Source organism: Gopherus flavomarginatus, chromosome 2 (genome assembly GCF_025201925.1).
Source record: "Gopherus flavomarginatus isolate rGopFla2 chromosome 2, rGopFla2.mat.asm, whole genome shotgun sequence".
NCBI classification, from domain to species: Eukaryota; Metazoa; Chordata; order Testudines; family Testudinidae; genus Gopherus; species Gopherus flavomarginatus.
The window spans coordinates 151,711,065-151,738,150 of record NC_066618.1 but is presented as its reverse complement, the minus strand read 5'-3'; positions in this window follow the sequence as shown (position 1 = coordinate 151,738,150).

The window sequence follows — 27,086 nt, the reverse complement described above, 5'->3', positions numbered from 1 at the left end:
ATCTGGGAGCCTGGGTGTTAGCTCTCAGAGACGTCCCTATCAGTGGGTGAAGTCCTCTCACACACGGGAGCCGAGGAGGGGCTGGGGTCCTCGCAGCCTTGTGTCTCTGAATGAAGTGAGTTTGGTTTTAATTACCCCCAAGCTAAGCACCCTCGGCTTGAAGGAAACCTCGGGTCATGCACGTCCAGCTAACTGGGCCAGACACAGCCCCTCTCCTCATTTATTGCCAATGTCAGGAGCTGCCTGAGGTGCTACAAAGGCATCAGCCTCCCCAGGATATCTTAGAGCCCTGCGGAAGGCTTGTCAAGCAGCAGCTGCAGCTAAAAATTCTTCCCTGTTTGGAGGGCTGCTGGCAGGGGGCTCTGCCAGGGGAGGGGCCCAGTGTCATGATGAATCCTGGATGGCACGTTTTGGCCAGGTCGTTAATGATCCCCCCAACCAGTTTCTTTATCTAATTCTCCCCTAGCTGATGCGATGCCAAGTCCTCACTGTGATTTACCAGGTAGGCCTCCAGGAACGGACAGTGAAGGCCAGCAATGGAGAAAAGCTCCAGAAGGTTTCCCCTGTGCTGAGGCTTTTCTGAAGAGTTTTGAATGGTGGCGGCCAGTCCTGGCTCCACCTTTTACTGATATGAATCACTTGGGATGGATCTCATCTGGCTGGGAGTCTAGAATCCCACTTCCAATTTTTCAATAAGGGGACGGAAAGAATTCTGTTTCGCCTGTACCTGCTGCTCTGCTCAATGTGGCAAGGAGGGAAAACGATTCTAGGTTTGTACGATCTACCCTTGGAAGTGGGATTTGGCGGCGACCTGCCCACGTGCCCAGTGGCCTAGCTGGGGGCCGGGAGAGCCACCACTGAGAAGTGTTTCATTTTCTCCGCTAGGCGTTCTAACGATGCTGTGGTTACACTAATGATGGCATTTGATTCTCTGAGCTGAGACTCCCTGCAGGTGCGGTTAAGCAGGATGGGTATTGATGGAAGACTGTGAGGTATTCTGGTCGCTCTACGCCAGGCAGCATGGGGAGGGGACAAGCTGAGGCCAGTGGAGAAGGTACTGCTGTTGTCCTGCTGCTGGGGAGTACACAGGGCTGTCCAGTGCCTCTTTTTATTCTAGACAACTGATGCGGTGGCTGTTTTAAGGGAAGATCTTGGCAGCTCCAGCCCACTGTTGTCAGACGCGGTTATTTGCTCACTAACACCAAGTGGCCTGTGCTGCTCTCCTCCCATTGTTCCTCTGACTGTAATGCTCAGGCCCAGGGTCTAGGGTGACCAGACAGCAAATGTGAAAAATCAGGACGGGGGTGGGGGGTAATAGGAACCTATATAAAAAAAAGACCCCAAAATTGGGACTGTGCCTATAAAATCGGGACATCTGGTCACCCTCCTGAGGCCGCCGTTCTAAGAGCAAGATGAGCCCCTCCTCTCGGTTACCGTGAGGTTGGGTTTTGCTGTTGCTCACAACGCAAGCAGCGAATTAACCAGAGAGCGGCAGGTGTCACTGCTGGGTTTGGGGCTGTCTTGATCCCTGGCAGTCGCGGCACCGGAGGAATGGTCCTTTGAGCATTGTGCCAAAGAAGTGAGGGTTTATGATCTGGTTGCCAGCGTAAGGTCTGTTGTGTGGGACATGGTGGGGGGCCTGGGTTACACTGGGTATGTGCTTCTTGTATGTGCGATTTCATCCACTTGATTGATTGATTGACAGATTTCAGTTGGAAGGGGAGCTCCAGTGACATTGGCAGGGCCAGCAGGGTGATGCGGGCTCCAGTGGTGTCGGCGGGGGATCAGGATCAGGCCCCTGCCAGCTCTGCGGCACCAGGAAACCCATCTGTGCCCATGTGCGCTGCTCTGGCAGGTGGCAGATGGACAGGAAGCCGCTCTGTTTGCCAGCCGGCCATCTGGGGAGGTGGCATCTCCTGGCCCACTCGGCCAAATGACCCCGAAATTCCTGCCATGGCTCTGTCCTGGGCCTGACACGTCTCAGGAGTCTCTGCCTGGGTGTGGGCACTGGGGCACACTCTGAACAGCTGACACCTGTGCTGCTCAGTCCATGGGTTGGCCTCAGCTTCTCCACAAGCCAGGGCCGACTCCCCACAGCCGTCCACCTGCCATGCCCCAGCCTGCAGGGACCTCACCTCGGGTCGTGCTCTCCATGGGCTGAGCCCTGGGCCAGGACCAGTGCAGGCTGCTGCAGCTGGTGGGGGCTGGGTGAGACGTTCCAGGCACTGCTGGTGAATGAAAACAGGCGGGTCTGGTCCTGCTCCGGGGCATGGGGGTGGCAGGGGATCTGCACTGCTCAGGGGGGCAGGAGCCTTCCGGGACTCCAACAATGGAGTGTGAATTGAACATGCCCGCACCTAATCCCTGTGTGGGACGCGGAGCTGCACCTGGCTAATCCCACGCCTGGCATCAGCAAGGAGAAAGTCTGGGATCCCAGAGGCCAGGCACCAGGTGGGATCCCAGGCCTGGGCACCATGTGGGATCCCAGGGGCCGGGCAGCATGTGGGATCCCAGGGGCCAGGCTCCAGGTGGGATCCCGGGGCCCGGGCAGCAGGCCCCAGAGAGTGGCCAGGGGCTAACGTTCCCTTTCCTCCAGTCCCTCCGTATGGGGCCCTGCAGGCCTCCAGCCCCTCCCCGTCATTCCCAGGCCAGACTCCTGGACAGGCCTGAGGCTGGAAGGGCCCAACTGGCCACGGCCCAAGGATGACGCCCCGTCATGGGGGGCCCTGGGGGACAAGGCCCCCGAGCTCTGGGCACAGGAGTGTCCATGTCCAGTGAGGGGGCGGCCACGTGACCAGCAGGGACCCCAGGGCTCGGCTGTGTCATCATCCCCCCATTGCTCCCCCGGGACTGATGCACGGCTCTGCTCCCCGCCGGGTTCCTGGCCCCCAGGCACCGCGAGGGGGCTGGGCTGCGCTGGGCAGCACCAGAGCTGGGCTCTGTGGTTTCCCTGCCAAGCTCGGAGCTGGAAGTGGAGTTAACAGCGGGACATTCACATCCCAGGACATTGGAGTTAACAGCGGGATGTTGTCCTGGGATTCAGCATCAGAAACCTGGGGGAGCCGACAGCACCCACATGGGCAGGGCTGATCGGAGCCAGCGGGAGCCAGGGGCTGGGCAAGCATCTGCCCCGGTGCCCCACACTCCCGACCCGCAGCCCCTACTAGCCCAGCCCTGGGCTCCCCCACAGCACTGGTGGCATTTCTCTGTCGATTGGGTGATAACTGTTGAATGCCACGTCCTAGGCATTGATGGGGGGAAATCAGCCAAACAGGAGTGCTGGGGGGCACATGGCACACATTAGTGAAATGAGCGTGTGAGTGAGAATGGGGAGAGTGAGTGACAGAAGGAGCGGGGATGGAGTGAGTGGGGGCAGGGCCTTGGATAAGGGGTGGGACGTGAGCAGAGCCTGGGGTGGGGCAGGGGTGGGGTAAGGGTGTTTGATAGAAAGTTGGGAACCCTCCACCGCTATGGCCCAGGGGAGAGACTGGTCCCCACACACTCCAGGAACCCGGCTGGCAGGGGGCTAGGCCCACGCCTGCCCCAGACCCACTGGCTCCAGTGCTGCTTGCTAGGGAGAACTCAGGCTGGAGCAGTGGGTTGGGTGCTGGCCTAGCCCTCGGGAGATGCGAGTTTGATTCCTGCTTTGCCCCAGGTTCCCTGCATGACGCTGGCCTCTGCTGTACATGAGGACAAGCGCAGGGCCCTGCACCAGGGTAAATCCTGGTCCGTCTACCCTGGCGATGGGCCCACGTATGCATTCAGCTCCCAGTGCCACGGGAGATCTGCAAGGGCCGAGGGCAACTGAGGCAGCCAGCAGGGAGGGAGCTGAGGGAGGAGGGGGCTGTAGGACAGGACAAAGGGATGGAAGCCCAAATGGGCCCAGGGCTTGAGCCAGGGGGGAAGTCCAGAGCTGGTGCTCAGTGGGACTAGCTGCCTCGCATGCTGGGGATCAGGTTCTTGGGCTGGTTTCATCTTGGTGACTCTGGCATTGCCCCTGCGTCTCCACCCCCGGCCAGGCCTGCCCTGCCGCATGTGCCCAGCTCTGGGGAGCTGCCCGTTAGGCACCAGAATGGCTGCTAAGGACGCCTGGGGCGCAGGCATCCAGCAGCCGGGGGGGAGGAACTGGGCTGGGCACTCAGGATGCCTGGGTTCTAGCCTGGCTCTGAGCTGCCAGGAGACCTGAGACCTGGGCTCCCCCATCTCTGCCGGTGCCCCTCACTCCCAACCCGCAGCCCCTGCTAGCCCAGCCCTGGGCTCCTCCCCATCCCATCACAGTTTGGCCAGTACCCCTCCATCCCCACGGCCTGTAACAATTGGACCCTGCTGGCTCCCAGTGCCCTTGGCAACTCTCCTGTCACAGACCCGGGGACCACCTGCCCCCGCCCCCCATGAGAGAGCTGGGAGCCTAAGTCTCAGCCCCCCACCCCCCGCCAGTGCTGCCCCACACAGCCTGGCTGCAGTGACATCCCCCAAGGCCTGGCAGGAGGAGCTGGGTGCAGGGACAGCAGCTTGGGAGGGAAAGTCAGAAGTCAGTGGGTGTGATTAAGGGGGTCCCCTCGGCAGCCCCTCAGCACTAGGCCACCCGGTGTCCTGGCCCCACGGGCACAGCCAGTGCTCCGGGGTGATGCCAGGCGCTACCCCCAGTGGTGTCAGAACGGTGCCCGCCAGGCGCTGGCTGAGGCTATGGAGCAGACACAGAGCCCCCTCTGCCCCCCCTCCCCCCCGGTTTGTGGCAGCAGCCGCATGATCCATCCATTGCACCTCTGGTAACACTGTAACACACAAACTCAGCCCTCTCCCCCATTACATATAGACAGCCCCGTGCCCTAAAGCAATGAACCTCTGCATGAGACCCTACAATAACAAACCAGCCCCCAGGCAGCCCTACAGAAACAGTGTGCCCAGGCACAGCACTGAAGTACCCAAACAGCCCCGAAGTAGTAACCAGCCTGTGTCCCCCCAGTCGGAAGTCACCCAGAACGCAAGGACCCTACAATAACAACCCAGCAGGAGCCACACGCCGATCCCCTGGGACAGGGCGGGGCCAGCAGCCTGGGCAGGGAACTGGTGCCACAATCGGAGCTGGGATCCCCCAGGCCCTGCTGTGCCAGGCCTGGAAACACGCTGGAATCTCCTTGCCCCTGCGAGCGTCACTGAGGCAGGACATGAGGTGTCTGGGTTGCAGAGCCCTAGTTCCCCTGTCTGTCCCATTCCCCACGGCCTCGATGCCCCAGACCCCCCACAGTCCTGCAGCAGCCGGGGACTGAGGATGCCTGGCCTGGGGCCTTGTGCGCTGTTGCCACCTAGTGGCAATCGCTCCAGCGGTGGCCTGGCAGAGCCATCACGGCTGCTGCCAGGCACTCGGGGAGCTGGGGGAGAGGCACGTCAGGGACCACGGCACTGAGAGCTAAACCAGTCCCACAGAATAGAATATCAGGGTTGGAAGAGACCTCAGGAGGTATCTAGTCCAACCCCCCGCTCAATGCAGGACCAACCCCAGACAGATTTTTGCCCCAGATCCCTAAGTGGCCCCCTCAAGGATTCAACTCACAACCCTGGGTTTAGCAGGCCAATGCTTAAACCACTGAGCTATCCCTCCCCAGACACCCTGTGGTTCCCACCCCTAAGCCCTAACCTACCGCCCCCAGACACCCCACAATTCCCATCCCCCACCCCAACCAACTGCCCTCAGACACCCTGCGATTCCCACTCCCCACCCTGACCAACTGCCCCCAGACACCCCACAATTCCCACCTCCCGAGCCCTGACCAACTGCCCCCAGACACCTTGCGATTCCCATCCCCCATCCCCGACCAATCGCCCCCAGACACTGCACAGGAGCCTCCTTCGTTGCGAGGGAGGGGGGACTGGACATGATGGGCTGTCGAGGGGGCCTTCAGCCCCACAGCTGTACGGTCCTGTGCTGCTCCCCGCAGCGTGTGGGGGGCCGGGGGGTCCCCCTGCTGAACTGGAGCAAAGGACATAGCAGGCTACAGGGATTGGAGGCAGACAGGAGCCTGGTGTTTATGCTGCTGACTCCAGGATTTCAATGGCAAAGCAGCCCCAAGGGGGGTGTTCCAGCCACCTCTGGGGTGGAGCTCTGCCGGGAGGTCGGAGGCAGTGACTCTGGAGTTCAGCGGGCTCTGCAGGGGGCACTCGGGGCAGAGCGGGACTACAGCAGCCTTGACCAGGGCCACAGGATGCCCTGAAGTCTCTAACGGCAACAATGCACCAGCCATGGGGCTTAGCTCACTCCTGCTGCAGGGCCCGGGCACTGCGCTGGGGCTTCAGGGCCAGCACTGATGGCGAAGGTAGAGCGCCCCCTAGTGAGCCCCCGTCACCTGCAGCACAGCACCCCCAGTGAGCCCCCATCACCTGCAGCACAGAGCCCCCTAGTGAGCCCCCGTCGCCTGCAGCACAGCACCCCCTAATGAGCCCCCCGTCACATGCAGCACAGCCATCCCTAGTAAGCACCTGGCCCCCCACAGTACAGCGCCCCCTAGTGAGCCCCCCGTTGCCTGCAGCACAGTTCTCCCTAGTGAGCCCCCGTCACCTGCAGCACAGCGCCCCCTGGTGAGCCCCTAGCTCCCCACAGCACAGCGCCCCCTAGTGAGCCCCCATCTCCTGCAGCACAGCGCCCCCTAGTGAGCCCCCCATCGCTTGCAGCACAGAGCCCCCTAGTGAGCGCCTGGCTCCCCACAGCACAGCGCCCCCTAGGGTCATCCTGGGGGGCAGGGTCAACACCAGCAGGCTGGTGACATTCTCTGTGGAATTCGGAGCCCAGGGAAAATGCACTGAGGGCCAGACGCGAGTTCCTCTTGAGAGTCTCCCGAGAACCCTTGGGGCCCGTCCACAATGAGCCAGGAGTGACTCCCCAGCGCTCCTGCTGCCTGCCTGGCCATCTGACTCTGCTCCTCAGCACATCGTCCTCCCCACTGGCTTCACCACTCTGACCCCCAGCCCTGAGACCTCCCCACATCCACATGGGGCACGAGGGGGATAACCTAGTGAGCTGGCATGACCAGGGGGCCTGGGCAGAGTTGGGCAGATCTGTAGCGAGAGCACATGTCAGAAGCAGGTTAGTTCTGTGACATGCCCAGCGAGCCATCCAAGTCCTTCCTGCAAAGCCTCCAGACACCATCCCAGCTCCCTGCCCAGAAACTATGCCCCAGTCAGACAGACCTGCTGGGCACAGAGCCAGTGCCAGCTCCCCATGCCCTTCCAGCACAGAGCCCAGCCCCCAGGCCAGATATGCACACCTCTCTGGCCAGAGCCCAGCCCCAGACCAGCTATGCACACCCCTCCGACCAAAGCCCCCAGCCGTCAGCACCAGCTACGCACCCCTGTGACATTTGGTACCTTGGGGGAACACCCTACACACCCAGGTTCATAGTTGTAAAATGATTGTGTGGTATCCAGTGCAAAGTTTGTCATGACAGGTGTCTTCGGAAGGCTCATGATGCACTGAGCAGTGTTGTTACAGTGATATTATAGGTTGTAATTTCATGTATCTAGTTATGAGGCTGAAAATGTGTCCTCATGGCTTAAAACAAGCCCAGGAAAAAACTCTCCAGGACCTCATCACACCTCACACCTCATCAGGGCATGTATGGGACAAACCCAGCCCAGCCTGGCAGGAACAAAGGACACTGGCCAAGGCAGCAACAAAGGATCTGTTGGACTCTCCAGTGAGTCACCCACCTTCCCCTTCCCTTGGTCAGTTTGGGACTATGATGAGGTGATGCTCACCTGACTCTGAAGCAGGGCCAGTGCTTCCACTAGGTGACACTAGGCGAAAGCCCAGGGCACCAGGATTTGGGGGGCGGCATTTTGCCATCCTTGGTAGAAATTTGGTGGTGGGGGGGTCCTTCCACTCTGGGTCTTTGGTAGAATTCGGCGGTGGGTCCTTCACTCGCTCCGGGACCCACTGCCAAAGTGCCCTGAAGACATGAAGCAGAAAGACCCCCACCACTGAATGCTCAGAGGAGGAGCGCTGCCACCTAGGGAGGCAAAAACCCTGGCGCCGTTCCTGCTATGAAGGGTGGGGGCACGAAGCCAAGAGGGAAGAAAGGACATGATAAAAGGGAGGGATGTTTGCCATGCTCTTCCTCTCTCTTCCACCTAAATCTACAGACACCACCAGACTGAAGTGCTGATCAGAGAGGAAAGCCTGGCTGAAGAGCAACCATAGAATTATAGAATATCAGGGTTGGAAGGGACCTCAGGAGGTATCTAGTCCAACCCCCTGCTCAAAGCAGGACCAACCCCAACTATATCATCCCAGCCAGGGCTTTGTCAAGATGGGCCTTAAAAACCTTTCAGGAAGGAGATTCCACCATCTCCCTAGGTAACCCATTCCAGTGCTTCACCACCCTCCTAGTGAAATAGTGTTTCCTAATATCCAACCTAGACCTCCCCCACTGCAACTTGAGACCACTGCTCCTTGTTCTGTCATCTGCCACCACTGAGAACAGCTTCGCTCCATCCTCTTTGGAATCCCCCTTCAGATAGTTGAAAGCAGCTATCAAATCCCTGCTCATTCTTCTCTTCTGCAGACTAAACAATCCCAGTTCCCTCAGCCTCTCCTCATAAGTCATGTGCTCCAGCCCCCTGATCATTTTCATTGCTCTCCGCTGGACTCTCTCCAATTTGTCCACATCCTTCTTGTAGTGTGGGGCCCAAAACTGGACGCAATACTCCAGGTGTGGCCTCACCAGAGCCAAATAGAGGGGAATGATCATGTCCCTTGATCTGATGGCAATGCTCCTACTAATGCAGCCCAATATGCTATTAGCCTTCTTGGCAACAAGGGCACACTGCTGACTCATATCCAGCTTCTCGTCCACTGTAATCCACAGGTCCTTTTCTGCAGAACTGCCGCTTAGCCAATTGGTCCCTAGTCTGTAGCAGTGCATGGGAGTCTTCCGTCCTAAGTGCAATACTTTGCATTAGTCCTTGTTGAACCTCATCAGATTTCTTTTGGCTCAATCCTCTAATTTGTTTAGATCACCCTGGACCCTATCCCTATCCTCCAGCATATCTACCACTCCTCCTAGCTTAATGTCAGGGTGAGAGTGAAAGTTGCTGAGGGTGCAATCCATCCCATCATCCAGATCATTAATAAAGATGTCGAACAAAACAGGCCCCAGGACTGACCCTTGGGGCACTCCACTTGATACCTGCTGCCAACTAGACATGGACCCATTGATCACCAGGTCTGCCCAGAGGATTCAGGGGGCCTGGGGCAAAGCAATTTTTGGGGGCTCTTCCATAAAAAAAGTTGCAATACTATAGAATACTATATTCTTATGGGGGCCCCTGTGGCCCAGGGGCAAATTGCCCCATTTCCTCCCCTCCCTCCCTGGGCGGCCCAGGAAAAATAAACATTTTAAAACTTTCTGCATCTTGGCACAAACCCAGTTTTAAGAAAACTTCTTTTCAAGTCACCTTTACAAGGTATCACTGGTTCTCAGCATCAGCTAGTGCTAAAAGGCACTAAAGCTCATTAAAAGGGTTGAACAAATATTTTCCGTCAAAACTTTTTTTGGATCGAAAACTAAGGGTTTTTAAAAAGCAGAAAAAAATCACGGACAGTGTCTGCTTTCCTTCAAAATTTGTTGCGTTTTTTTTAATTGAAAAGCTGAAATTAGTCTGCCAAAACCTGAACATGGTTTTGGGTTTCAGAAGTGTGTTGCCAAATATTTGTTGCTTGCTGTGTTTGATTGTTTAAAGAAACAATAACAAAAATTTGCTTAAAAAAAATCCAAAACTTTTGAACCACCTCAGGTTGTGACCAAATGCCTGAGCCCATCCAGTCAGAGATTTTTCCAGGTTCCTGATAGTCTGCTGGCTTCCTTGACTCATATCTGTCTCAATAACTTTGGGTTCATTTAGGTTAGAACATAAGAACGGCCATATTGAGTCAGACCAAAGGTCCATCCAGCCCAGCATCCCGTCTGCCAACAGTGGCCAATGCCAAGTGCCCCAGAGGGAGTGAACCTAACTGGTAATGATCAAGTGATCTCTCTCCTGCCATCCATCTCCACCCTCTGACAAACAGAGGCTAGGGACACAGTTCCTTACCCATCCTGTCTAATAGCCATTAATGGACTTAACCTCCATGCATTTATCTGTTTCCTAGAGACTGGCTCCATGGGGTCCCTCAAAACTGGAGACGGTTACTGTGGGTTTGTCTTTAGTACAGCTTATGTACATACTCCACAAACTGAGCATTTGAGCTTGTTCCAGAATCTGGGATGAGTCTATGTTGTGAAAACTGAAATGCTCAAAATAGCACATGCATGTGAATGGACACAGGGTGCTAAAATTAAATTAACCCAGGGGGTCTCAAACTGGGGGTCGGGTCACAAGGTTATTACTGGGGGTCAGGAGCTGCCAGCCTCCACCCTGCTTTGCCTCCAGCATTTATAATAGTGTTAAATATATAAAACCCCCACCCCCCACCAACTCCCCCGTCCCCTGACTGCTCCGACCCCTATTCGCCCCCCTGCCAAGTCCTGACAGGCCTCCGGAACACCCACAAACCAAACCCTGTTCCCCGTCCCCTGACCACCACCACCCCCCGCAGCGCTGTCCAGGGCCACTCCTGGGTTACCACCGCCTCTCCTCTCTCTTGGAGCCTCTGCGCGCCGCATCCAGGAGCTGCCCTGACCCTTGGACAGTGCTGCATTGGTATGGCTCTGGAGGGACCGGAACTCGCAGCCCTGTCCCCTTACTACACGGCTCTGACTCAGTGGGAGGAGCTCAGGCCCCGCCGGAGTTACGCCGCTGCAGTGCTGTCCAGGGCCGCTTCTGACACAGCTCGTTGAGGCACCAGGGGATGGGGGAAGGCGGAGCCGGGGCCAAGGGCCCTTGCGGGGCCTGGGGCAAATTGCCCCATTTGCCACCCCTGGCGGCCCTGTTGATCACTGCCCATTGAGCCTGACAATCTAGCCAGCTTTCTATCCACCTTATAGTCCATTCATCCAGCCCATCCTTCTTTAACTTGCTGGCAATACTGTGGGAGACCATATCAAAAGCTTTGCTAAAGTCAAGGAATAACACATCCATCGATCTTCCCGTATCCATAGAGTCAGTTATCTCATCATAGAAGGCAATCAGGTTGGTCAGGCATGACTTGCCCTTGGTGAATCCATGCTGACTGTTCCTGATCACCTTCTCTCCAAGTGCTTCAAAATGGATTCCTTGAGGACCTGCTCCATGATTTTGCTGGGGACAGAAGTGAGGCTGACTGGCCTGTAGTTCCCCGGGTTCTCTTTCTTCCCTTTTTAAAAGAAGGGCACTATATCTGCCTTTTTTCAATAATCCAGGATCTTCCCCGATCGCCATGAGTTTTCAAAGAGCCAGTGGCTCTGCAATCACATCTGCCAACACCCTCAGCACCCTCGGATGCATTAGATCTGGACCCCTGGACTTATGCATGTCCAGCTTTTCTAAATAGTCCTTAACCTGTTCTTTCACCACTGAGGGCTGTTCACCTCCTCCCCATACTGTGTTGCCCAGTGCAGCAGTCTGGGAGCTGACCTTGTTTGTGAAGACCGAAGCAAAACAAGCATTGAGTATTTCAGCTTTTTCCATATAATGTGTCACTAGGTTGCATCCCCCATTCAGTAAGGGGCCCACACTTTTCCTGACCTTCTTCTTGTTGCTAACATACCTGTAGAAACTCTTCTTGATCCCCTTCACATCTCTAGCTAGTTGCAACTCCAGTTGTGCTTTGGCCTTCCTGATTACACCCCTGCATGGTCATGCAATATATACTCCTCCCTAGTCATCTGTCCAAGTTTCCACTTCTTGTAAGCTTCCTTTTTGCGGAACCAGCCAGTTTGTGGTGAGAAGCATCTAAGTTTGTAAGGACATTAAAAGCGTTAAGATCAGCTTAGAATGTGTTTGGCTTTTATTTCATTTGACCAAATCTGACTTGTTCTGCTTTGACTTATAATCACTTAAAATCTATCTCTGTAGTTAATAAATCTGTTTGGGCACGGTTTTGTTATTTTCTGTTTGTTTATTTCAGGTAATGGAAATAAGCACAAGAAAGCAGGAAAATTACTAGCAGTGAGGCAGCTATAAAAATAGAGCTGCCAGACTGGAAATGGCAGAGAAGGCAAAGGACCGCGCGTTTCAGATGTGGCAGGCAGAAATGAGGCTCAAAGAAGCAGCTGCGGTCAGGGAAACTATGGAGGCAGAGGCAGCCGGGGGGAGTCTGCACACAGAAGGGCCAAGGAAGAAAAAGAGCAGGAAGACCGAGAAGGAGAGAGAGCCAAACACCAACTGGACCTGCTAGAGAAGCAGAATCGGAACCCCCCGACCCCAACGACTTCCATCACTCCAAAAATCCACAAGTGGGAACACTTACTTTCTGCATACAAGGAGACAGATGATATTGCTGAATATCTGACTGCCGTCAAAAGCCTGTGAGTAACACATGAAATCCCTGATGATAAGAGAGTTCCTACCCTGATTGCGAAATTAACTGATGCAGCTCCAACACCTGTGATAACAGAGGAGTTGAGACCAGGAAGTTGCCAGGTGGTGGTTTGTGAGAATACAAAAGGCCCAATTGACAGAGAAGGGGGTGTTTTCCCCCATGCCGGTGAGAAACAGAAAGCAATTATGGGAGAGCTGCTGGGAAAAGGTGAATCTGATCAAAGGGTAAACACACTTCGCCCACAGAGCACAGATTACAGCCCTGTAGGGGGCAGGGAAGGATCCAGTGCTGGGAGGGGGAAACACAGGGTAACCTCAAAAAAAGAGATGGATTTTCTGTATATGTAAAGTCCTGGATTTGGGAGACCGCTCCCCAAAGGTTCAGTCCATGTGCAGGATCCCCCTGAACACCCATCTTGCCAGACCCTGAGATATCAAAATTCTAGAAACATGATTAAATTATCACAGGGGTAGCCATGTTAGTCTGGATCTGTAAAAGCAGCAAAGAGTCGACTCTTTGACGATTAAATTAAGAGCCCACATAGAGGGGAACCCTGGAGGGAAGGAAAAGCCAGTCTTTTCCTTGGGAGAGAGTCAAAGGACACCCTGGGTAATGAACAAACTAACCTCGAATTAGAATATCTGAACAGAGGGCGTGCTATCATAAAGGTACTTGTAAACACACATCTGTGATAAAAATTTTGGTATTAATGTTAAATTTTGGGGATAAGAATTTTGACATGGATGTTAAACCTCATGATAATGCTACTTTGCAATAAACTCCTGTAAACAGGGTTAAAGCTTATCATAGCAGAGAAACCATAAAAAACCTGGTTTGCTGTGTGTGAATGGGGAAACCGAGGCACACTGCCTCATGGTCTTAATGGCTTAATGGCCTTAGTGACTAACCCTCTGGCAGTCAACTAAGAGGGGAGGTGTGATGCTCTGTACCTTGGGGGAACACCCTGCACCCCCATGTTCATCTTTGTAAAATGATTGTGTGGTATCAATGCAAACTTTGTCATGTCGGATGTCTTTGGAAGGCTCATGATGCACTGAGCAGTGTTGTTATAGTGATGTTATAGGTTATAATTTCATGTATATAGTTATGAGGTTGAAAATGTGTCTTCATGGCTTAAAGCAAGCCCAGGCAAAAACTCTCCAAGAGCAGAGAGGCAGTTCACACCTCATCAGGGCATGTATGGGACAAACCCAGCCCAGCCTGGCAGGAACAAAGGACACTCGCTAGGCAGCAACAAAAGGATCTGTTGGACCCTAGAGAGAGTCACTCCTTTCCTTTGGGCAGTTTGGGACTGCAATGAGGTAATGCTCACCTGACTCTGAAGGGGTGGAGTGTGGGGGCAAAGCCAAGAGGAAACAAAGGACATGATAAAAGGGAGAGACCTTTGCCCTGTTCTCTCTTCCACCTACATCTACAGACACCGCCACCAAACGACTGAAGCGCTGATCAAAGGGGAGAGCCTGGCTAAAAAGGAACCAGCCAGCCTGTGATGAGAAGCATCTAAGTTTGTGAGGACATTGAAAAAGTTAAGATCAGCTTAGAAAGAGTTTTGCTTTTATTTCATTTGACTAAATCTGACTTGTTATGCTCTGACTTGTAATCACTTAAATCTATCTCTGTAGTTAATAGATCTGTTTGTTCTACCTGAAGCAGTGCGTTTGGTTTGAAGCATGTCAGAGACTCCCCTTGGGATAACAAGCCTGGTACAGATCAATTTCTTTGTTAAATTGACGAACTCATATAAGCTTGCAGCACCCAGTGGGCATAACTGAGCAAGATGGAGGTTCCTAGGATTGTGTCTGGGACTGGAGATGTTGGCTAGTGTCATTCGGTTGCAAGTAGCTGGGAGCAGCTTACCTGCCAGAGGCTGTGTGTGAACAGCCTAGGAGTGGGGCTCTCACAGCAGAGCAGGATCAGGCTGGCTCCCAGAGTCAAGGACTGGGGTGACCTAGCAGATCACTGGTCCAGATAACACCAGCAGAACATCACTACCCCCCTCCAGCACAAAGCCCAGCCCCCAGCATCAGCTACCCACCCTGTTCCAGCACAGAGCCCCCAGTGCCAGCTACGCACCCCGCTCTGGCACAGAGCCCCCGGTGCCAGCTATGCACCCCACTCCGGCACAGAGCTCTGTGACAGGCTGGCACCTTGGGGGGTGATTCTGGAGCGAACTCTGGAGCAGAGGCCCCCTCAGCAAGGGGTTCGCGCTCGGCCCTGGCCCCAGCTGCTCCTGCCCAGGGCAGCCCCAAGCTCTGGTGCTGCCAGCCGTGGAGGAGAGAGGAGAATGCCAAGGGACCACAGGACGTGGACCCACAGCACCAAGACCGGGCCTCCCTGCCTGGGGACCTGATGGCTTTGGACACACTTTCCTGTGGCATCCAGGGGCTGCAGGGAGCATCCCCAGCCGCAGCCCCCCTGAGACCCTGGCCCTGGCCCCGCAGCTGACAGGATCCATGGATCGGGGCCACAGGGAGAACGTGCCCAGAGCAGCAGCTTCTCCAGCCCGTTTGGTTCTCTGGGAGCCGCGTGAGCAGAAACCACAGCGAGGCGGGTTTGTGCTGGTGCATTAAGAGAACAATCAAAGCCCTGGGAGCAGGCGCTCGCCGCGTTTCCATCTGCTTTTCTAGGGCAAACTAGGCTCAGCAGCTCCCAACAGAGTGAGGCAGCGGAGGGCCCCCGGGCAGGCTGCTCTCGTCCCGTCCCGCCTGGGCCCTGCGAGCTGCGGCTGTTACTCCCACTGGGAAGCGCTGGCCATTTGCAGAAGAAAAGACTCTTTGTTCCCCTCGCTAGGAACAGCTTCTTCTGTGTGTGCCCCGAGCTCCCTCGCTCATGCCTGCACGTGCCACACGCACCTGACACACACATGTGTGCACACGTGTCACACCCACATCATACATGCACATACACAGCCCCTCCCCCTACAACTATGCACAAGACAGACAAGCCGTGCAAATCCCATGCACACACGTGCTATGCACAAGACACAGGTCCCAGGCAGGCCCCGCATGTGGAGAGGCAGCCAGGCTGCTGCAGGGGCTGCTGGGCCAGGGCGGAGGACGGGGGGCTCTGCTGGGCCTGCTCCTGCATCCTGCCTGGGGCTCTCAATGGGCCGATTGACGCGCTTGGTTCCTGCCAGCCCGACAGCACCCGCGGCTGGGGAGGGAGGGGTAGCATTGCTCCCCAAAGAGCTGCCTGTCTGGCTTGGGGGATGGGGCCAGATCTTTCCTGAGCAATGGGGGAGGCACAGGAAGGAGGGGGTCTGACCCCTGCCACTGGGAATCAAGGGCGCCTTTGTCTCCTGCTGGAGAAGCCCTGGGGCTGGCCAAGTGGGTTAAATCCTGACCAAGTCACAAGGGAGTTGCGGGTGCTGGGTTCAGCCCCTCTCCCTTAAACCCACACACTCCTCCCCAGCGGACAACCTCAGCCCAGAGGAAGCGCATGGCAGAGCAGGTAGGGCCTGGGGCTGAAGCCGATGGGGCTGGGGAGTGGGATTGGCAGACATTAGCGGCTGTAGGGCAGGGGCAGCTGCTGCGTTACACCCCAAGGAGAGTTTCTAGCAGTGACCCGATTCCTCGGCAGCGCTGGTCACCCCACTCACGCCCACTGGCTCTGCGAAGGTGACACCAGGCCCAGGCATGGGCTGGAGCTGCGGTTCTGACACTCCTGTGGCCGTGACAGCGGCTGGGGTGTTACCTGCAGACATTAGGACACCCTACCTTTTCCCAGTCCGTAGGGCTCCAGGCGAAATGCACCTGTCGGGCTCCGGGTGTAACTAGCCCGGTCAGCGTAAGTACCCACACCCAGGGGTGGCTCTAGGTATTTTGCTGCCCCAAGCACGGCAGGCAGGATGCCTCCGGCAGCTTGCCTGCGGGAGGTCCCCGGTCCCGTGGATTTGGCAGCAGCCTGCGGGAGGTCCATCGAAGCCGCGGGACCAGTGGACCCTCCACAGGAAAGCCGCCGAAGGCAACCTGCCTGCCGCCCTCACAGCGACCAGCAGAGCGCCCCCAGTGGCTTGCCGCCCCAGGCACGTGCTTGGTGTGCTGGTGCCTGGAGCCGCCCTTGCCCACACCCTTATCAAATGCGTAGGGCTCTGGGTGTATACGACTTCTACAGGTGTGCGGGCCCTCTTCCCAGTGAAAGAGCCTTACATCGTAATATCCTACATCGCCTCTATTTATTAACAATCACCCAGACCAGACTGCGCATGCTACACACACAATGCTCACCACTCCCAATGAGACAGACAAACTTTTCTTGCTGGCCAGTCAGGATCGGGTCCATCTGGGGGGACTCAAGTTTCTAGGCGGTGTCATTGGCAGGGTGGTGAGGTTTGGCAGCTCTGATCTTTGGGGCTGTGTCCCAGAGCGGGTTCCCGAAGAACTTCTCCTTGGACCCCAGTTTATATTGTGAAACTGGAGTCCTTTTCAGCTGTACCGTAACCAGTCATTATACTGAAATGTTACTAACCAATCCTAACATAGCATAACAAAATCCTCTAATCAATCCTACCCCACCCCCTTCCTTAATTTACACCCAGCAAAATTAATTAGGTAACAGACAGAAACAATCAAAGAACCAGACAGAGACCAGACAGATAAACAGTAGGGAAGTGGGGACCATGATGACAAAACAATACAGAAATGAGGATTTCACAACCCCAGCCACTGAGAAGTGATTTTGTGACAGGCAGACGCTATCAACCTAAGTTTTCTTTAACCATCTTAAGATCTATTTGTTATCTGGTGCTAGTGGGGGCCATTAGGACAGCCCCTAAACAGCCCGATCTTACAGCGTTTTCATGTCCTTTAGATGGAACGGGAGGATGTGACTTCCTGCTTCTCAGCTAACGGAGGCTGCTCTTTTCATTTGGCTGCAGACGAAGGCCTTAAGCTTTAGGCCTTACAATACGGTTTCAGGAAAAGGCCTGATCCTTATGAGGGGGCGGCAGGTGCCAAGCAGGACTAACCCCCCTCAAATTGCTGCTTGCTCAGCACTGTGGGAAGGGCCGGCTCAGCTCAGCGCCCCATTGCCCCAGCAGCCACATGGCAGTGCCTAGGACGGGCCACCCACAGCGCCAGCTCCGCACAGAGGTGGGGGCCAATGGATGGGCAGGGGAAGAAGCCTTGTGCATCACAGGGCTTGTGGTTAAGGGACAAGGCATCAGGACTTCTGGGTCCTAGTCACGGCTCAGTGTGACCTTGTCAAGTCTCGGCACCTCTCTGTGCCTCAGTTTCCCCATATGTATGTTGCTATTAATCATTTACACTGCTGTGGGACCTAGTCCAGCTCGCTGTGCCAGGGGCTGTACACACCAACAGGTCACAGGCTGGGCTGCTGTTGCTCCCCGCCTCAGCATCTGAAGGCTCCACGGAGATCTGGGGATGTCAGGGCCTGGAGAAGGAAGCACAGGCTTCTGTCAGTAACCTAGTCCCAGATTTGGACCTTAGCGTCCAAAATATGGGGGTTAGCATGAAAAACCTCCAAGCTTAGTTACCAGCTTGGACCTGGTAATGCTGCCACCACCCAAAAAATTAGAGTGTTTTGGGGAACTCTGGTCCCCCCAAAAACCTTCCCTGGGGAACCCCAAGACCCAAATCCCTTGAGTCTCACAACAAAGGGAAATAAACCTTTTCCCTCCCCCCCCCCCCAGGTGCTCCTGGAGAGATACACAGAAGCAACCTCCGTGAATCTAAACAGAGGGATTCCACCCTCCCCGTTCCCAGCCTGGTGAACAGAATTACCGAGAGTCAATCTCTCTTCCCCTCTCACCCAGAGTGAATGCAAAGTCAGGCTAGTACATCTAACACACACAGGTTTTCCCCTGACTTCTTCCTCCCACCAATTCCCTGGTGAGCTGCAGACCCAATTCCCTGGAGTTCCTCACTAAAGAAAAACTCCAACAGGTCTTAAAAGAAAGCTTTATATAAAAAAGAAAGAAAAATACATACAAATGGTCTCTCTGTATTAAGGTGACAAATACAGGGTCAATTGCTTAAAAGAAATATGAATAAACAGCCTTATTCAAAAGAATACAATTTAAAGCACTCCAGCAACTATAGACATGTAAATACAAAAGAAAAAAAACCATATAACTCACTTTGATCTCTTTGTACTTACAACTGGGAAACAGAAGATTAGAAAAGCAGGAAATAGAAAAATCCTTCTCTAGCTGAGAGAGATTCAGGCAGAAGACAAAGAACTCAGACACAAACTTCCCTCCACCCAGAGTTGAACAAATCCTGTTTCCTGATTGGTCCTCTGGTCAGGTGTTTCAGGATACTTTTTTTTTCAGGTGAAAGAGACATTAACCCTTAGCTATCTGTTTATGACAGCTTCTCACTCTGGCCTTCAGAGCCCCAGCCACCAGGGCCACACAGCTGCTGGGGGCACCAGAGCATGAGCCCCACTGGCCCGTTGAGGTGGGGGCCAAGATGCTGCATGGACGCCCCAAAAGCCTGGAGCAGGGACCCTGGTCCTTTGTGTCTGGGCAGTGCCAGCTCATGGGGCCGGGTCCCTCCCGCATCTCAGGGTTGGGCTTGGGGGCAGCTTTGCCCCAGAGGAAGGATGCCCCTGTGGGCAGGGCACCAGCCTGGCATTTGGAGGCCTGTGCTCAGTTTAGGGGGGGTTGCCAATTTTGGCTGGACAGATTCTTGGAGGTTTCATCACATGACATGATTCCTAGAGACTCCAGGCCAATCCTGGAGGTTGGGGAACCCCTAGCTCAGTTCCTGGTTCTGCCCGACTCACTGGAGGGCCTGGGGCCCGTTGATTTCAAGGGAAGGTGAAAGGCCTCGGGATCTGGGCCTCAGCCCCTGTCCCTGGGTTGTGTCCCCGCCAAGCCCTGCCCCTAGTGGGGGGAGGCCCCATGCAGTAAGGAGGGAGCTGCTCAGATATGCTGGGCTGGGGCCAGATGAGCCTCAGTTTCCCCTCTCTGGATCCATTTAGTTTGTGAGCTATTCAGGCAGGAGCTGGCGCTGTGGGTGAGGTGCCACCATCATGAGTGAGCCCAGTGGCCAGCCAACAGCTTGGGTCCCTCCTGCTCCCCAGCCTGCTCCCCAGCTGGGTTAGCCAGGTGTCCTTCCCCTGCCCTCAGCTGGGCGCTGCCGACCTGCCTGGCTGGGAGGTGGCCCCCAGCTGCAGGACGGGCTGTGTGGGCGGGGGCATTGGCCCCCCCAAGGGCCCAGATCTGGGCTCTGCTACACAGCAACCGCTGCACATTGAGAGCAGCGCTGGGCCTGGCAGCTCCGTCAGTCAGCAGCATCGAGCGGGGCTGAGTATCCAGGAGGCGCCAGCAGGTGGCTGCCCCGGCCCAGCCCAGCCCTGCCCAGCCTCCTGCTCCCCATGGCTGAGCCTAGCCAGTGAACAGCTCCTCGAGGATACAGGAGCAGGTCCTGTGCCCCGGCCCCACCCAGCACAGGTTGCATAGAGCTGGTAACTCGCCTCGCCCCCTGCTGGAGTAGTGCTGAGTGTGTGCACACAGCCACACACTCCCACACGCACCCAACATAAGAACATAAGAACGGCCATACTGGATCAGACCAAAGGTCCATCTAGCCCAGTATCCTATCTTCTGACAGTGGCCAATGCCAGGTGCCCCAGAGGGAGTGAACCTAACAGGCAATGATCAGGTGATCTCTCTCCTGCCATCCATCTCCATCCTCTGACAAACAGAGGCTAGGGACATCATTCTTTACCCATCCTGTCTAATAGCCATTAATGGACTTAACCTCCATGAATTTATCCAGTTCTCTTTTAAACACTGTTATACTCCCAGCCTTCACAACCTCCACAGGCAAGGAGTTCCACAAGTTGACTGTGCGCTGTGTGAAGAAGAACTTCCTTTCATTTGTTTTAAACCTGTTGCCCATTAATTTCATTTGGTGACCCCTAGTTCTTGTATTATGGAAACAAGTAAATAACTTTTCCTTATCCACTTTCTCCACATCACTCATGATTTTATATACCTCTATCATATCCTCCCTTAGTCTCCTCTTTTCCAAGCTGAAGAGTCCTAGCCTCTTTAAACTTTCCTCACATGGGACCCTCTCCAAACCCCTAATCATTTTAGTTGCCCTTTTCTGAACCTTTTCTAGTGCCAGTATATTTTTTTGAGGTGAGGAGACCACATCCGTACACAGTATTCGAGATGTGGGCGTACCATGGATTTATATAAGAGCAATAATATATTCTCAGTCTTATTCTCTATCCCCTTTTTAATGATTCCTAACATCCTGTTTGCTTTTTGACCACCTCTGCACACTGCATGGACATCTTCAGAGAACTGTCCGCGATGACTCCAAGATCTTTTTTCTGATTAGCTGTAGGTAAATTAGCCCCCATCATATTGCATGTATAGTTGGGGTTATTTTTTCCAATGTGCATTACTTTACATTTATCCACATTAAATTTCATTTGCCATTTTGTTGCCCAATCACTTAGTTTTGTGAGATCTTTTTGAAGTTCTTCACAGTCTGCTTTGGTCTTAACTATCTTGAGCAGATTAGTATCATCTGCAAACTTTGCCACCTCACTGTTTACCCCTTTCTCCAGATCATTTATGAATAAATTGAATAGGATTGGTCCTAGGACTGACCCTTGGGGAACACCACTAGTTACCCCTCTCCATTCTGAGAATTTACCATTAATTCCTACCCTTTGTTCCCTGTCTTTCAACCAGTTCTCAGTCCAAGAAAGGACCTTCCCTTTTATCCCATGACAGCTTAATTTACGTAACAGCCATTGGTGAGGGACCTTGTCAAAGGCTTTCTGGAAATCTAAGTACACTACATCCACTGGATCCCCCTTGTCCACGTGTTTGTTGATCCCTTCAAAGAACTCTAATAGATTAGTAAGACACGATTTCCCTTTACAGAAACCATGTTGACTATTGCTCAACAGTTTATGTTTTTCTATGTGTTTGACAATTTTATTCTTAACTATTGTTTCAACTAATTTGCCCTGTACCGACGTTAGACTTACCGGTCTGTAATTGCCGGGATCACCTCTAGACCCTTTTTTAAATATTGGCATTACATTAGTTAACTTCCAGTCATTGGGTGCAGAAGCCGATTTAAAGGACAGGTTACAAATCTTAGTTAAGAGTTCCGCAACTTCACATTTGAGTTCTTTCAGAATTCTTGGGTGAATGCCATCTGGTCCCAATGACTTATTAATGTTGAGTTTATCAATTCATTCCAAAACCTCCTCTAGTGACACTTCAATCTGTGACAGTTCAGATTTGTCACCTACAAAAGCAGGCTCAGGTTTGGGAATCTCCCTAACATCCTGAGCCGTGAAGACTGAAGCAAAGAATCCATTTAGTTTCTCCACAATGACTTTATCATCTTTAATCATCCTTTTGTATCTCGATCATCCAGGGGCCCCACTGATTGTTTAGCAGGCTTTCTGCTTCTGATGTACTTAAAAAAACGTTTTGTTATTACCTTTGGAGTTTTTGGCTAGCCACAGGACCGGCGCTAGGGGTTTGAGCGCCCTAGGCGGACAGCAATTTCGCCGCCCCATGTGCTGGTCCCGCGGCTCCGGTGGAGGTGCCGCAGTAGTGCCTGCGGAGGGTCCAGTGCTCCGTGGCTCTGGTGGAGCTGCCGCAGTCGTGCCTGCAGGAGGTCCACCGGAGCCGCGCAAGCAGCCGACTATCCGCAGGCACGACTGCGGCAGCTCCACCAGAGCTGCAGACCAGCTGATCCTCCGCAGGCACCACTGCGGCTGCTCCACCGGAGCTGCCTGCTGCCCCCTCCGGCAAAACGGTGCCCACCAATTATTCTGGCGCCGTAGGCGATTGCCTAGGCTGCCTAAATGGTAGCGCCGGCCCTGGCTAGCCATTCTTCAAACTCCTCTTTGGCTTTTCTTATTATACTCTTGCACTTAATTTGGCAGTGTTTATGCTCCTTTCTATTTGCCTCACTAGGATTTGACTTCCACTTTTTAAAGGAAGTCTTTTTATCTCTCACTGCTTCTTTACATGGTTGGTAAGCCACAGTGGCTCTTTTTTAGTTCTTTTACTGTGTTTCTTAATTTGGGGTATACATTGAAGTTGGGCCTCTATTATGGTGTCTTTAAAAAGCACCCATGCAGCTGGCAGGGATTTCACTTTAGTCACTGTACCTTTTAACTTTTGTTTAACTAACCCCCCTCATTTTTGCATAGTTCCCCCTTTTGAAATTAAATGCCACAGTGTTGGGCCGTTGAGATGTTCTTCCCACCACAGGGATGTTGAATGCTATTATATTATGGTCACTATTTCCAAGCATTCACACACATGCATTCACACACTTCCACACACACTGGCAAATCCATGAAAAAATGGCCAGGCCAGTCAAATACTGTTCAGGTGGTAACCGTAATTGACACGCACCTGGCATGCATATACATGCACCCAGCACACATCTACACGTACCTGGCACGCATCTATACGCATCCGTCACGCATCTACATGCACCCAGCACGCATCTACTCGCACCCCGAATGCATCTAAATTCACCTAGCATGCATCTACATGCACCCAACACGCATCTACATGCACCCTGCATGCATCTACACACACTTGGCATGCATCTACATGTACCTGGCACGCATCTACATGCACTCTTCATGCACCCCACATGCATCCCACACACACTCTGTATGCATCTACACGCACCCCGCACTTACCTACACATATCCTGCAGGCATCTCCATGCCGGGCGGTCCTTAGGCATAGGCAACATAGGCAGCTGCATAGGGCACCTGAAAATTTGGGGCATCACTGGGTCTTAGTGTCCACCCTCTTGTTTTCCTATCCCTGTTCTGACCCTTCCTGCAGGCTCCCACAGATGGCTGCTCTAGCCTGGTGAGTCTTCCTTGGGAGGGAATCTAGTAGTTAAAAGTGAAAAAACCTCCAGCCTGCCAGACCTATTAGCACAACATTGAAACTGTTAAAGAGACATTCAAGGGGTAATAAAGCCATTTAACAGGCATTTGCCAACCCCAAGGTACATACTGACAGGTTTCAGAGTGGTAATCCTGTTAGTCTGTATCAGCAAAAACAAGGAAGAGTCCTTGTGTCACAAAGACTAACAAATTATTTGGGCATAAGCTTTTGTGGACTAGAACCCATTTCATCAGATGTCCACGAAAGCTTATGCCCAAATAAATTTTTATACTGTCAGTTTCTGACTTTACTGACAAAAACAGTTGTGCATTAATGTAATATTTACACAGAACATGTCAGTCTACAGGACCTTAGTTTAAAATTTGCTTTAAAAATATTTCATTAGTGAGCTGGTGAAGATTATAAAATCACATTTCTAAAAAATGCTTGCATAGAGTTTTAGATGCACAATCATCTTTAGCCTTAAATGTGTGGATCTTCACACATAGTTTTTTAAATAAATCCTTCAAAAGACCTCCCTTATCTAAAATACACATTTTAATTACTATAGTTAAAAAAAAAAGTGCTTCCAAGTCTTCCTGTCCTTTCTGTTCATCCCTTCACCACCTCTCCCCCCACTCCACACTGAAGAGAGCCCTTAAAGGGACAACAGTCCTTCCCTTCCAGATAGCTGGACAAAGAGTTCCCTTTCTTTACTTCTGACTATCCGACAAACTAGTTTTAAAAGAACCCTCCAGAAAAATCAGTACCTTAGTAAGACAAAATCCTTGTTATACCTAAAATCTTTGGAAACATATTTTTTTAAAGTTGGTGAAATTTCATAACCATGTCTCTTGTTATGGAGATCACACAAAGTAAATTACTGTTCCCTTTTTCTAAAAGCAATGAACATTGTTATGAACACACTAAACCTCTCTGATTAATTTAAAAGAATGTCTTTGTTTCAGTGAGTTAAATATGTAGTAATTTGGAATGCTGGCTTAAGATTTGAGTACATTTAAAATATAAATTCAACTTAGAAATACTGATGAAGAAAATGTAAAACAGAGAAGAGCTGCATCATGTATTCCATTATATGTAATGTTGTATTCAGCAGGACAGCTGACTCACCCTTACTATGAAGTTTTTGCAAATAAATCTCTGACAAACTTCAGGGCATATCAAAAAACCTGTGACTGACATTTTTTATTCCCAAATTTTAGTGCTTTTAATTAGGTACTTTCTTCATGTCCATTCTGCATGAGGGAGAGTGCATGGAAGTCTCTGCGGGGAACTGTGACTCTCCGCCATCATGAGGCAGGCTGGGCATCTCATTATCCTTTGCTGTCAAGTCCCTCCTCCTCCTCCACAACCAGGCTGTGAGCTTGGGCTGCCACCCGGCACAGGGGCACCAGTTTAATAATACTGCCTAGGGCCCCATAAATCCTAAGGACGGCCCTGTCTCCATGCATCTACACACTCACCCCACACACACTTACACACCCGTCACACATGAACACAGATCCTTGTACACACACCTACCTGTGCACATAGCTTCAGGGAGCCCCCAGAAGTGCACACACAGTCACACAGGTGCCCACTCAGACAGGCCCACACGGGAACATGCCTCCCACAGCCCCTTCCTCCCGCTAAGCTGGTGCCAGGGGCCGGGGGAAGCCAAAGGAGTGACAGGAGGAATGGCACTGGGGGTGCTGAGCTGCAGGGAATGAAGGGCTCAGCAGCGGGCGCTCTCCCCTCTCAGTGAGCACTGGCCCCAGTGTGGTGCTAGGGGGCGCTGGGCTGCTGAAGGCCCTGTCTTTCAGACGGGACAAAAGCCAGAGCATCCGAGGATTCCCAGGAAAGCCAGGAACAGGCAGGGACCCTCCCATCCCTCTTCCCACCTCCTTGCAGCCCCACAGAGTCCCCCAAGCCCAGGGGCAGCGGCACCCTCCATGCTCCACACCAGAGGCGGCTGCACTCGCAGCTGCCCTCGGAGGGTGAAGGCGGGTTAATGAGCCGTCCCTATGTTCAGCACCGGCTGGCTGGGGCTGTGGCGGGTCGCAGGGTGAGAGGGGGAGAAGACATTGCCCAGGGCTGAGAGCTGAGAGCAGTGTCACACCCGGGGGCTCCTGATCTACCTGGGGGGGTCCTGGCCCTAGGATCTCAGTGCTGCCAGGGGATCCCAGAATTAGGGTGTCTGTCTGGCCATCGGTCTGGCAGCTGGGTGTCACCTGGTGGATGCCCGAATGATGGGCACAGTCACTCCCAGGAGGGGTCGGGTCCCTTTCCTGATGGGGCTAGCCCTGGAGCTGCATTGCCAGGCCATGCAAACAGCACCTCAGATCACTCCTTGTCCGCACCGGAGAACTTGGCACAGTGGGCGCACGTTTGCCTCGGCCCCCTGCAGTGCATCCTGCCAGCATCATGCTGGATTGGCAAAAGCATTGTGGGCAGGTGTCCCCAGCACAGCCTTGTGGGGCGATGTTGCAGTGTATTGTGGGACAGCACCAGCCCTTTCAGGGAATTGGGTGGGTCAAATGGCCACAAATACCTCTGCTCTGTCCCATAACCTACGGCCTTCTGGCCACCAGGCACGGGGCTCCTGCGCGGACTGGCAGGGCTCTCCGGCGAGGGGGAGTCATTCGTATTTGCGGAATCCCAGAGGCTGCGGGGCCGATGGAGACAGCAAGTGCACTGGCCCACCGGCTGCAGGAATTCACACCAGCAGGTCTGGGTCCCCACTGATCCCATCGTGCTGCAAACCTGGGACAAGCAGCAGCGGCTCCAGAGCCTGGGGATGCAGCTGGCTGCGTCCTTGGAGCCAGGGGCTGAACTCACCCCAGCTCTGCAGCACAGAGGCCCCAGATTCTGGCAGGGGAGAAGCGAGATGATGGATCACTCTCGGGGCGTGCACCCCAGATTGCTACCACTCTGTGCGCCATTGGTTTGGAGCTGGAACCTCTCCCATGGGGGCAGTCACCATCCAGTGTGCAAAGGAACTGAGCATCTCCTGCTGCTCAGCACTGCCCCTGGGGCTGGGCAATCCCTGCAAACTAATTGATGGAGTCAAGGCAACTACCGAGCCCTGGTGGGCAATGAGTGCGCCCCCCCGGCTGCTGGGGGGTGGTTACCGGACAGGCTCAGGGGTAGGTGCAGCTTGGTGCCCTAGTTTGACTCGCACTAGCCCAGCGACAAACCCCAGGAAAGATTGGGCAGCACGGACTTGTTGCAATGCAAGGAAATGCTGCCACAGAAACAGCACCCAGAGCGCGGCTGGGCTAGGAAACACCTCGTGGGAACCACTGGGGACGCTGGGCCAAGACCTGGGGCTGTTTGATCCTGCTGATCCATCCCTTGTCTTGTCTGCTGAGGCTGCCAGCAAGAGTGACACCCCCGGTCAGCGACCAGCCGTCAGATGGAACCAGGGCTCAGGGCAGATCCTGGCACCAGGCCATTGGGAGTCCCAGCATGGCTCTGTGTAGTGCTGCCACCTCCTGGTCTCCGTGCGCTGGACGGAAATAACAGGCTTCTGAAACGTTCCTTTTTCCCCTGGATCACCCCAGCCGATGGACAGCCCCTCGCAACCCATGGAGAGACTCTCAGTAACTTCGGCCCACGCCCTGCTGGGGTGGGAAACCAGTGTCGTCAGGTTAGAGAGAAACCAGTCCAAGCTAAGCTAGAATATGTCTAGATCTTGAGAGGTGGATTATGGTGTGATGTTGCACTCCATATGCTTTATAAAAA